General features: G+C 40.3%; 1 pseudogene; it reads left to right on the forward strand.

The window, feature by feature from the left end:
• Positions 1–1111: 1111 nt before the first annotated feature.
• Positions 1112–11328, forward strand: LOC126586390 (2-methyl-6-phytyl-1,4-hydroquinone methyltransferase, chloroplastic-like; annotated as a pseudogene).
• The last annotated feature ends 1124 nt before the right edge of the window (positions 11329–12452 follow it).

The following is a 12452-nucleotide window of genomic DNA, read 5'->3' on the forward strand; positions in this document are numbered from 1 at the left end:
AATTATCATTAAATTGTGATTTTCGTTTATAACCATCGAAAAGTTCCTGTAACTTGAACTCTGAAAGTTTGTTTTTTGTCGATTTTTGTCGATTTTTGGCTTATGCGATCTTGAAATATATACAAACAAGTTTGACGATTGGATCTTTGAAACTAGTTTCTTAGAATGCGCATCCCATCAAGTTGAATGATATATATATTTATTAAGTAGCTTTAAATTTTTTTATTTTGTACGTATAACACTTAAGAAATTGAATGATATATATATATATATATATATATATATATATATATATATATATATATATATTTATTAAGTAGTTTTAAATTTATTATTGTAGTTTGGATCAAATTTGTTTAGAAAAATATATTATTGTGGGTTATGTAAACAAAAATTGAATTTGAAGGGAATAAAGTCAAATTTTCAATAAATTTTATAATAATTTTTTTTTTTGTAAAAATAACTTGTGTGACGCATCAACCAATACGTGGCGCAAACATCATTTGCACTACACATTAGCTAGTGCATCGCACAAAAACACTTTGCGCGACGCATTGTTTGATGCCTCGCGCAAACAATCTTTGCACGACGCACCAACCAATGCGTCGCGCAAGTTGTTGAAATTTTGGATATAGGCGCTTTTTAAAATTTTTCCCAAATTACTTATAATTGCTCTCACTCGGCCTTTCTCTTCCCTCTCACTCATCTCGCCCTCTCTCTCACTCTGTCTCGCTCTTCTCTCCCACTCCGTTAGACGAATTACAAAGATGAAGGAAGACAGCAGCCACTACCTACCCATCTGTTTCTCTTCTGCTCCACCCTCTGTCGGCGTTTTGGCCGTTTTACCTGAGAGGGATGTGCACCACCAGTAGAGCCGCAACGTGTGGTGCGCATTCAACCAAGTCACACACTGACACAAGTACACTCTTTGCCTGTAATCTTCGTCTCCGCACAACACACATATGTGGGTTGGTAAGCCCTTCCAATTTCCCAATCATTTCCTTTCTCAAATTTGACATATATGAATTCTCACTATTCCAATTACCAGGAATTCATACTGTTTGCTGCTTGCGTTCCCATTTCACTATCAATTTCAATCCTCATTGCCATTTTTCACCTTAGTTTCCAGTAATCAGTGAGAAAAAGTGTAAATTTACCTGTTTAAATTTGTGGGTTTTCGTTCTATTACCGTATAATGGCGATTTCTATGCTTTACGGAGCTCAGAATCTCAAACTTGTCAATGGAATAATAGCAGTAACACCAAGTGGGTTAGGTTCTGATGGGAAAAATTACCCTTATGAGGTTTTTCCCAGAAGGGTTTAGTGAGCTATGGTAGTAGGAGTTGAAAGACCAGAACTTTAGTGGTACCGATATGAAGTGTGTCATCCTCAAGGCCTGCTTCCCAGCCTAGGTTCATACAGCACAAGCAGAAGGCTTTCTGGTTCTATAGGTTTTTGTCTATAGTGTATGATCATGTTATAAACCCTGAGCATTGGACCAAGCCCGCTGAACTTTACGATAAGAATATGGTGGTGGTGGATATTAGAGGTGGAACTAGGTATACGACTCTTGGCATTGTTAAGCATGTGGACGCCAAGAATGTGACCATTCATGACCAATCGCTGCACCAACTTGCCAAGGCTAAGGAGAAAGAGCCCTTGAAAGAATGCAGGAAAATTGAAAGGGATGATGAGGATCTGCCGTTCCCAACTGATTACGCGGATCGATATGTCTCTGCTGGAAAGTATAGTTTCTGATTGTTTTGCTTCCTATAATCAGTGTAAGGAATTTGCATTTAAAGGAATCTCAACGTGTAATGTGTTTGCATTTAAAGGACTGTCAAGTGGTGTTTTGAGCAATGAGGTTATTTGTCTGAAGTTCAGGTGTAGAAATGTATCATAAATTTAGCCAAGCTTATTATCACTATTTCAAATTTTAGTGTCGAATTCTGTTGTAATGTTTCCTAGTGGGTTAATAGCACTTTATCACAATGGTTTTTAGTGTCAAATTCTGTTATAATGTTTCCTTGTTGTCAGGTTTGTTTCAGATTTACATCTTTTTCTTTTTGCCTTTGCTAGATTTTCAATTCTGTTATAATGTTTCCTAGTGGGTTAATAGCACTTTATCATATTATACATGTAAAGCTTGGCAAGCCCGTTTTTGCTTCTGTTTGTACCATACTTGACCAACCCCGAAACTACTAAGCACCGGTCAACATTACACCGCCAAGGACCCACAAGAGTCTCCCTCAAACCAGGAGGCCAATCACAACACAACACATGTCAACATCAGAGGCCAATCATAACTCGACACGTGTCGACATCAGAGGCCAATCACAGCACGACACGTGTCAATGTCAGAATGAAACTAAAAACTCTCTTTTATAAATAAAGATCATTCTCTCACAATATTGCCTAATGTCATTTGTACTAAATCATTCACTAGTACTCACAAAAGGAGAGCTTGAACCTATGTACTTGTGTAAACCCTTCACAATTAATGAGAACTCCTCTACTCCGTGGACGTAGCCAATCTGGGTGAACCATGTACATCTTGTATTTATTTTCCTGTCTCTATCCATTTACATACTTATCCACATTAATGACCGGAGCAATCTAGCGAAGGTCACAAACTTGACACTTTCTGTTGTACCAAAGTCCTCACTGATTTTGTGCATCAACATTCGGCGCCGTCTGTGGGAATGACACTTATTCCCACTTTCTTCAACTTTGTTAAGCTGGTTTCCACCGTTCGTACACTTTCTTTTGACCAGGCATCCATTTCTAACATAAGGAGCGAAGGAAGCCACAACACACAGAATGACACCCTTCTTGCACCTGGTGCGAAGCAACGAAGGAAGGAACAAAATAAGTTTGCTCTTCAGGCTAAAGTCGATGAGCTGGAAGCTCAGAACAACAAGATAGCAATGAAGAATGAGATCCTCCAAGAGCAGTATGAGAAGATATTCGAGATGCTCCAAGAGGCTAGATATACTAAAACACACGAGCTCGTCACCCTTGTGGAAGTCAACCATCAACTGGGTGCCCCCAACATGGAGGATCATTTGCCCTCGACATGGGTATTCTTGTTAAGGAGCGAGCTACTCATCAAAATGGTGACCAAATAAGACTTCTCTCAACCCAACTGTTTCAACCCGAAGCAGGAGGAATGAAGGAAGACACTTCCTTACAGAAGGAGTGGAAGGATCGAAAGCCGTCTTTCGCGACTGTCGAGACTTTCTAAAGCAACATTGAGACAATCTCATCCATGTAAGCTCGAAGATCAATGATCCAAGGTTATCTGAAAGACTCGGTCCCCTCCCATGTCCCAGGCTAGCTACCAATTTGGGGAAAGGGAAACAAGTCCTATAGGAACACAAAGGTATAAGGGACTCAAAGATGTTCCGACAGACATACCTTGGAAGTTAGTACGACAAGTCCAGGGAAAAATCACATGCTCCTGATCAAACCTTCCTACTTCCAAGAAGAGATGGACATTTACGAAAGAAAACTGTAGTGGTACATGACTCCACTTAGGACCCTCTTGTCCTACAACTCCTTAAGGAAGTAAACAAGTTGAAGGTTGAACGATAAGCTGAGATACCTGATTGGAACCAACCTAGGCGTGGCCCTCTTACAAGGAGGATCCTCGACACCCTTTCCAAGCAAAGACAAAACAGAAGCTTGGCTTGCAACTCTATATTGAAAAGGAGGACCCGATTGAACACCTTAACCTCTTTGAGTCCACCATGGCATACCAGATGCACACTGACGAAGAACGATGTCTTCTCTTCCCCTCTACCCTCTCTGGCAGAGCTCTAAACTGGTATTGCCGTCTTCCACCTGAGACGGAAGACTCATTTGAGGATTTGAGGAAACTGTTTGTTTCTCAACATATTTTCCAGACCGATTGCTTGCACTTTACGGATGACTTGTACACTATTCGCCAGAAGCCAGACGAGTCATTATGTATGTATGTTGGCCGCTTCAGCCATGAGTATTCCTATTGTGCCGAGGCAGATGATAAGACTGCCCTCAAAGCCTTAACGGCAGGCCTATGTGATTGTTTTTTCAAGTACATAATCAATTCCAACACTTGGAAGACTTACTCTAAGGTGATGACACATGCTTACAACCATGCCTCCGCCGAGGCAAGGACATATCAATGAAATCCCCCATAGCTACCCCTTATCAACAAGTAGGAAGTGGAAGCCAGATCCAACCAAATGAAAATACCTCAACCTTCCAAATGGCAGCGGTGCCTCACCTTGCCTTACTTAATACTTCGCTAAGTCAACAGACATATCAACCTCAGAGTAAAAGGAAAAATTTCCATCCTCACCAGTCTCATTTTAGTAAAAGAAGTAAGGGACACTATCGCGATAACCAAGGGTATCGCCACGATAATGCTCGCCCCGAGGCATCAACACAGTGGGCTAAACACGTGTCAGGATAGGCCCTACCCCGAGTTATGAGACATACACACCTTTGAACGCCACATGTATGGCCATTTACCCTAGCATAGCACACATGATACCGAAGCCAATGACGAGACAGTCGGGTTACAAGCCCACGAAGAACATGGGTATGTTTTGCCGTTACCACGAGCATAACGGCCATGACTATGAGAAGTGTATCACCCTTTGTGATCATATTGAAGCTTTGGCGCGTGAAGGAAAAATTGATCGATTTCTTCTTCACTCTTCAAGGGATAACTGTAACCAATGCCAAGTGAATGTGATATATTCCATAAGTGGCGGCACACCCATATTTGAATCTTCCAATAGGGCCATGAAAAACAGCGAACGAGCTTTAAGGCCTGGCCACCAAGTGTTTCACGTGGAAAACATTAGGGGAGGCAAGTATCAAAAGCCTAACTGGGATCCAATATGTTTCTACCCTGACGAAGAAAGAGGTATCATCTACCCTCATAACAACCCATTGATTATGGAGGCTCACATAGCCAACTTTGAAGTACGACGAATCCTGGTAGAAGCGGGGTCTTCGGTCAATATCATGTTTGCTGAAGCTTTCAGGGCACTTAATGTAGCTGAACACTTGGTCGATCGCTCGATTTCTCCTCTGATAAGCTTCTCTGGTAATATTGTGCAACCTTTAGGGAGCATACACTTACCTTTTACCATTGGTACATGCCTTTAAACAGCTACCATTACCACTAACTTCCTGGTGGTTAATTGCCCAACGGAAAACAATGTCATCTTTGGACGCACATACATCAATGATCTCATGGCCATGGTATCCACATATATGTTGTTGATGAAATTTCCAACCCTCTATGGCAATGGTTACATCAAAAGAGATCAACTTAGTGGACGGTCATGTTACAACACTTCGGTCAAGCAACAACACCTGCCTATGCCCAAGGAAACCTTTTCTATACATGACCAAGTCATAAAGACCAACCCGGATAAAGCCAACTTGGATCTTCACGGTGATAACAGTCAACCCGACGATCCTCGAGATGACTCTTTCACCCAGGTACCTAACAAAGCTTCACCACAAAAGCCTCACCAACAAAAGCTTCATCAATGGATGACAACTACAAATTCTCAAAAGCTTCACACTATCTTGATTAAGATAGTGTGAAGCAAAATCAATTCATGGTACCCAACAAAAGCTTCAACTCCAAAGTTTCACCTACAAAAGCTTCAACACAAAAGCTTCACCCACAATAGCTTCACCTATAAAAGCTTCACCAACAAAAGCTTCACCCACAAAAACTTCATCCACCACAAAAGCTTCACTCATAAAAGCTTCACTTACAAAAGCTTGACCCACAAAAGCTTAACCCACCACAAAAGCTTCCCCAACAAAAGCTTCGCCAACAAAAGCTTCACCGACAAAAGCTTCACCCACCACAAAAGCTTCACCTACAAAAGCTTCTCCCATAAAAGCTTCACCAACAAAAGCTTCACCTACAAAAGCTTCACCCATAAAAGCTTCACCAACAAAAGCTTCACCCACCTTAAAAGCTTCACCTATAAAAGCTTCACCCATAAAAGCTTCACCAACAAAAGCTTCACCCATAAAAGCTTCACCCACAAAAGCTTCACCTACAAAACTTCAACACAAAAGCTTCACAATATCTTGATCAAGATAGTGTGAAGCAAAATCAATTCATGGTACCCAACAAAGCTTCACTTATAAAGCTTCAACACCAAAGCTTCACTTACAAAGCTTAAAAATATATATATATATTTTTTTTCTTCAGAAATTCGAAAATTCAAAAATTCGAAAATTCGGAAAAAAAAAATTGCCTAGGCCTTCTCTTCTTTGGGCCTAACAACTTTCATAACAAATATATATGAAGGAGGAGTTTTGGGCTACCACTTAGAAAGGAAATGCCTCATTCGTCAACTCCCTCGACTGGAGACTTGGGGGACTCCTACCATATGCTACTGCACCTTGATACTTGGAAGTCTCACGACCACTCAGTGACTTGGATTTTTCAAGTCTCCAACCAAGAAGTTTTCCTCACTCGGAAAATTAAGGGAGCACTACCTCAACATACATGCTTCACTCACAAAGCTTCAACATACAAGCTTTAACAAAAGAAAAAATTCAAAGAACTTGAAGGCCTTAGTGTATTTAACACAATACGTTGAAATGAAGCAAAGCTTGTTTATTGATATCTCTGATCAGTTACAAATACGTACATATACATGAATCAAAATAAACAAACAAGAGGGAGCCTTTCACAAAGGTTGCTCAGAAGAAGTCTCTGCAGTTGGCAGAGCCCCAGAAAGATAAGGCACCGGAGGATGATTATTTGGAGCCTCAGTACTAGGCAGAACCCAAAAGGAGGAGGCACCGAAGGTTGATCATTTGGAGCTTCATTACACGGTACAGCCCCAGAAGACGAAGGCAATAAATGCCTTTAGTCATGTGATAGCTTTTTCAGTTGTTTATTCTCATGCTTGAGCCCTCTGATCTCCTGTTTGAGACTTATCACTTCAGCCGCCAATGATTCAACTTGGCAGGTTCGAGCAAATAGGCATTGGGCTATATTAGACACAGAACCTGCACACCGAACACTGAAAGCCAGGGAATCTTTAACATCCAACTCATCAGACCGTTTGGAAAGTAGTATGTTATCTTTGGGAATGAGAATGTTCCTGGCCACTATCGCAGTGGTCATATCATTCTTCATCACAGAGTCTCCAACGGTAAGAGGACCAATAGGGGATAAGAAGGATGGACGCCATATGTTTTCTTAAGGAGACATAGCTTCCTTTTTACTAAAGTTCAAGTCAAAATAACGGTCGAATGGGCCAGACATTTTCAAAAATGATGAAGGAGAAATGAGGTCCAATAAATCCCTGAAGTACAAAAATAAGGGGAAATTTCCTACAAGCAATAACTCTCTAAATGTACTTCTTACACATAATTGGTGCCCTTATAAAAGAAAGGGCAACATGGCCGTTGGTTCAAAAATCGAAGAGGCACCACTCTCCAGATTTCGAAGAGGCACCACTTTCCACACGCAACATCAGCTCATCGGGTACTATAGATAACTTTGCCAAAGATCTTTGACAAAGTTTAGACACATAAATTTTGAAGGTCCAGCTACCCTACTATAACCCACAGGGTAAAGGAACAACACCACTGCTTGATAACTGGAAAGTCCCTATATGTGTCAACCTCCGTGCTCCGTGGTAAGGCAGACTGGCAAAAATGCCCAACCTTTACTCACATTCGAGAAAACACTTCCAATAAGATTGCTTGCTCAAAAATCGAATAGGCACCGCTCTCCGATCCTCGAGAGCCAGACTCCCAATAGGATTACTTGCTCAAAAATCGAAGAGGCACTGCCTTCCGAATCTCGAGAGCCAGACTCCCAACAGGATTACTTTCTAAAAAATCGAAGAGACACCATCCTCCGAATCTCGAGAGCCAGACTCCTAACATGATTACTTTCTCAAAAAATCGAAGAGACACCGCTCTCTGAATCTCAAGAGCCAGACTCCCAATAGGATTGCTTTCTAAAAAATTGAGGAGGCACCGTTCTCCGAATCTCGAGAGCCAGATCCCCAACAGGATTGCTTGTTTAAAAACCGAAGAGTCACCGCTCTCAGAACTTCGAGAGCCAGATTTCCTTGGATAAAGCTTGTCTGCAATCTTCATACGCAACATCAGCTTTCCAGATACCACATACCACTTTTTCAAAATGCTTTAACAAAGTTAAAACACATGAAGCTTGCAGCTCCCACTACATTGCTATGACCAAAAAGGGTAAAGGAATAGCATTACTACTTGTTGTTAGGGAGACTCTTATATATGTCGACCTCTATCCTCCACGGACAGGTAGACCTGCAAAAATGCTCAACCATTCCTCATATCTGAGAGGGCACTCCCAACGAAGCAACTCGAAATACTCAGCTTTCTTCCCCCCCAATAATACCTATGCAAACCAGCCACACCAGAGCAAGAGTATCTCATATCATCAGCGTCAAAAGCAAGAGTATCCCATATCATGCTTTTTCCTTGTCTTTTCCTTTGCCCTTGCTCTTACCTGCAGGACAAGGAAAAAAAACACAATCAGTCGGAACCTGAAATCAAACTTCCGATCTGGAACTGATTGCCCGGAATCTTTGCATGGTTGTTTGCCTAACATTGCTCTCGAGTACTCATCCTTAACTGTTGTCAAGGTCACGAAGTCCTTTTGTAAATACCTCAGAACAGTTGATACGATATTTACGCTTTACACTGAAGCTGCCACGTATGGATGAGTCACTGAGAAGTAGTGCTCTGAATGACCATTTGAATGCAAAGGTTGCATTCCACTCCTGCATCGGGTACAAATGCTGTAAGAGATTGAAATAGAAAGATCAGTGATGAGCTGGAACAGATCACTACAGCACGATGCCCTTCCTGCAGAACCACACAACCAAGACAGAGGAGTCTAAATCAAATTCAAACCCAGCATCGTTGCCCTATCTGAAGAACTCAAGAAGCTTCAACAACCTTTCGCTGACACCATTGCCAAAGAGCAAAGCTTCGCGATACCACACCCACTACTTTGTCGACAGCAAAAGTATCCCATATCATTAGGGTCGAATGTGCTCTAGATTTGATGGACTTGTTTTGACCCTCAAATTCTTGAGCGGCCTTATACTTTAGAGGAAACCAGAAAACCCTCTAGCCCAGTTCAAGAATAAGCTTGTGGAAAATTACTTCTTCAAAAGCAAAAGTATCTCATATCATCTCTTCTCCATTTGCTTCTCCTTATCCTTGTTGCTATTTATGACACAAGGAGAAGGAGAACAATCAACCAGAAGCCGTAGTCGAACTTCCGATCCAAGTTACTTGCTTGGAAGTCTGATTGTTGACCTTGTCTGTTACCTCCTTCGACAAATCTCCTAACTCGGCGACTTGGGGGACTCCTACTATAGGGTTTGTATTGCACTTGACCAAGCCTGAAACTACAAGTAAGCTTCAAGTGAAATTGATACATTACCTTTTGCATCTTCATCGGTTAAAGATACCACCCCTGGATGGAGGAAAAATACTTCCAGAGAAGATGCCACATCTATATATGAGACAGATAAGGCAAGTGAAAATGATACCACATTTCAGTACTTAGAAGTTTCGTGAACACTCAATGGCTTGGATCTTGCAAGTCCCTAACCGAGGAGCTTCCCTCACTCGGGAACTTAGGAGAACACTGTTTGTACCATACTTGACCAACCCCAAAACTACTAAGCACCGATCAACATTAGACCGCCAAAGACCCACAAAAGTCTCCCTCCAACCAGAAGGCCAATCACAACGCGACACATGTCAACATCAAAGGCCAATTATAACGCGACACGTTTCGACATCAGATGCCAATCACAGCACGACACGTGTCAATGTCAGACTGAAACTAGAAACTCTCTTCTATAAATAGAGATCATTCTCTCACAATATTGTCTAATGTCATTTATACTAAATCATTCACTAGTACTCACAAAATGAGAGCTTAAACCTATGTACTTGTGTAAACCCTTCACAATTAATGAGAACTCCTTTACTCCGTGGACGTAGCCAATCTGGGTGAACCACGTACATCTTGTGTTTGCTTCCCTATCTCTATCCATTTACATACTTATCCACACTAGTGACCGGAGCAATCTAGCGAAGGTCACAAACTTGACATTTTCTGTTGTACCAAAGTCCTCACTGATTTTGTGCATCAACAGCTTCAATCTTGAGGTCCAGTAGCTTTTAGTGTCAAATTCCATTTAACCATGAATTGTAGACCATCACCTGCTTTAAAATTCAAAACTTGTCTGCCTGCTTGGAATTGGAAGGATTCAGTTTACGTTTAAAATAAGGAATAAGTTGACTTACTTTGAATTGGAAATATTCAATTTACGTCTACCTGCTTTGAATTGGAAGGTTTTAGTTTACATTTAAAACTTGTGATTTAAGTTGTTGACTTTTTAGCTTTCTCTTCAAAATGCTTATGGATTAAGGAAAATTTCCTATTATTTGATTTAGTCCTCTCAGTTCTCGTATGTGGTTATGCATCTATTGCGAATTCTTAGGGCATATCGTATTTGTCTTTGGGCATTCAATTATTTAGAGTTACCGTACTTACTCTTGCACTCTTGCCACCACTGATGATTTATCTGCCTGTGTATTTGCTTTGTTATATATGTTTTGGGTCGTGTCTTTAATTTGTACTTCTATAGTTAAATGTGTGGAGTTTGGCGTTTTGATGTTTTAAGGTCATTTAATTGCAAATAAATGGTTGAATTTTTCAGTGCAAAGTGTTAACTAAATTTCTTGTGGGATATGGTCAATGATTGGGCAATCTCTATGGGATTCAGTATCTAGAATTAAAGATTACTCCATTCTTTTCTGTTAATGTGGATTGATATGCTGTTGTATCTTCAGTCGGTTCCCTTTTTCAGGAGTTTATGATGTCTTTGGGGCTTGGTGTCATTCTACAATGTAGTTTTTAGGTTTTTATTTTGGGGTATATCTCTTGTATTGCTGGTCTATTGCTTGTTGTATTTTGCTGTTTAGCACATTTTAGTAAAATTTATCAATCTTCTACAAAAAGCATTATTTTTGTAAAGTGATCTGTATATATTGTGCATGGCCTAAAGTGTGTTTTTCCCTGTAGGCATCTCTAATTCATTTAGCTAGAAGGCAAGTTTACATTGAGGAGCAAAGACCAAACAACACTGGATTAGCAACTCAAGGAAGTATGTGCTTAATTTTATTATTTTTTTCTTAACATCTTTGATGTGGCAAAATTGTCAGACTTATGCATGCATGATGTTATTCTTAAATACTGTATCTATTGGAAAAACATGAGTGTAAGGGGATGTATCGGGGATGTTGTGTGGAGTCCTCTAGTGGCCATTACGGTTGTGTTTGTCTTAATGTTGGCAGCTGCTACAAGGAAGTGGAGATAGAGAACATGCTTTTTCCCAATAAGTTTCGGAATCAAATTTGCATTGCAATCTTCCTTCTTCTAAGATGTCGTTTAGATGTGCATTACTAGTGTCAAGGTTTTTCATGGAACCAAATCATTTGTCATGTTCATGAGCTTACAGAGTCTATTGGCATAGCTAGCATTTAGAATGTGATCTACCAAACTATTAAGCATATATGCATCTGTTTTCTTTAGAGATAACATTTAATTTGCTCAACTTTTGGTCTCCTTACGTGGATTTTGAATTTTTCAACCAAGAGGAAGGGGCAGAGGCAGAGAAGGTTACCAAACTGATGTCACAACGGGCGTTTTGGTGGCTGGAGTTCAAGCAGGGGTAGTTACCAGGATGGATATTACAACAGACTGAGAGGCAATGGTTTTCATCAGCGTGGCAAGGCTACACCACCAGCCAATACTTAGTAGCCTGATGCATCAAGCCTAGAAGACTACTTGTTGTAGTTTTTTCTTTTATGTTTTTGTTTTTTTGGTCAATTAGTTTTTTTTTTTTTTTTATGTTTGAACATCTTGTATGTACATTTTCATATATTTTATAATTAAATAATTTTTCTTGGTTTATTAATTATTGTTTATAATTTAATTACAATATTTATAAAAAATTAAATAAAAAATATTTTAGCCAAAAAAAAAAGAAAAAAAAGACTTCACGCGACGAAGAAGTGTCACACAAAGTGTCTTTGCACGACGCAGGTCCCTACGTCGTGCAAAACTACTTTGCGCGATGCATGTACCTGTGTCGTGCAAAGTAGTTTTGCACAACGTAGGAGGTGCATGGCGCAAAGTAGTTTTGCACGACGTATAGACCTGCGTCGCGCAAAATGTTTTTTGTACTAGTACCTAAGATTTTTGAAGGATTCCAATAGATATGTTTCTCAATCAAGTAGAGTCTGAGCCATTCATTTATTTTGTGAATGCATGTGATAGGTTTCTTCATGTGATATGACTCCTACATGATATCTAATAGATATGATTGTGAGCTTCCTGT

This window comes from Malus sylvestris, chromosome 10 (assembly GCF_916048215.2).
Source record: "Malus sylvestris chromosome 10, drMalSylv7.2, whole genome shotgun sequence".
Classification (NCBI taxonomy): Eukaryota; Viridiplantae; Streptophyta; class Magnoliopsida; order Rosales; family Rosaceae; genus Malus; species Malus sylvestris.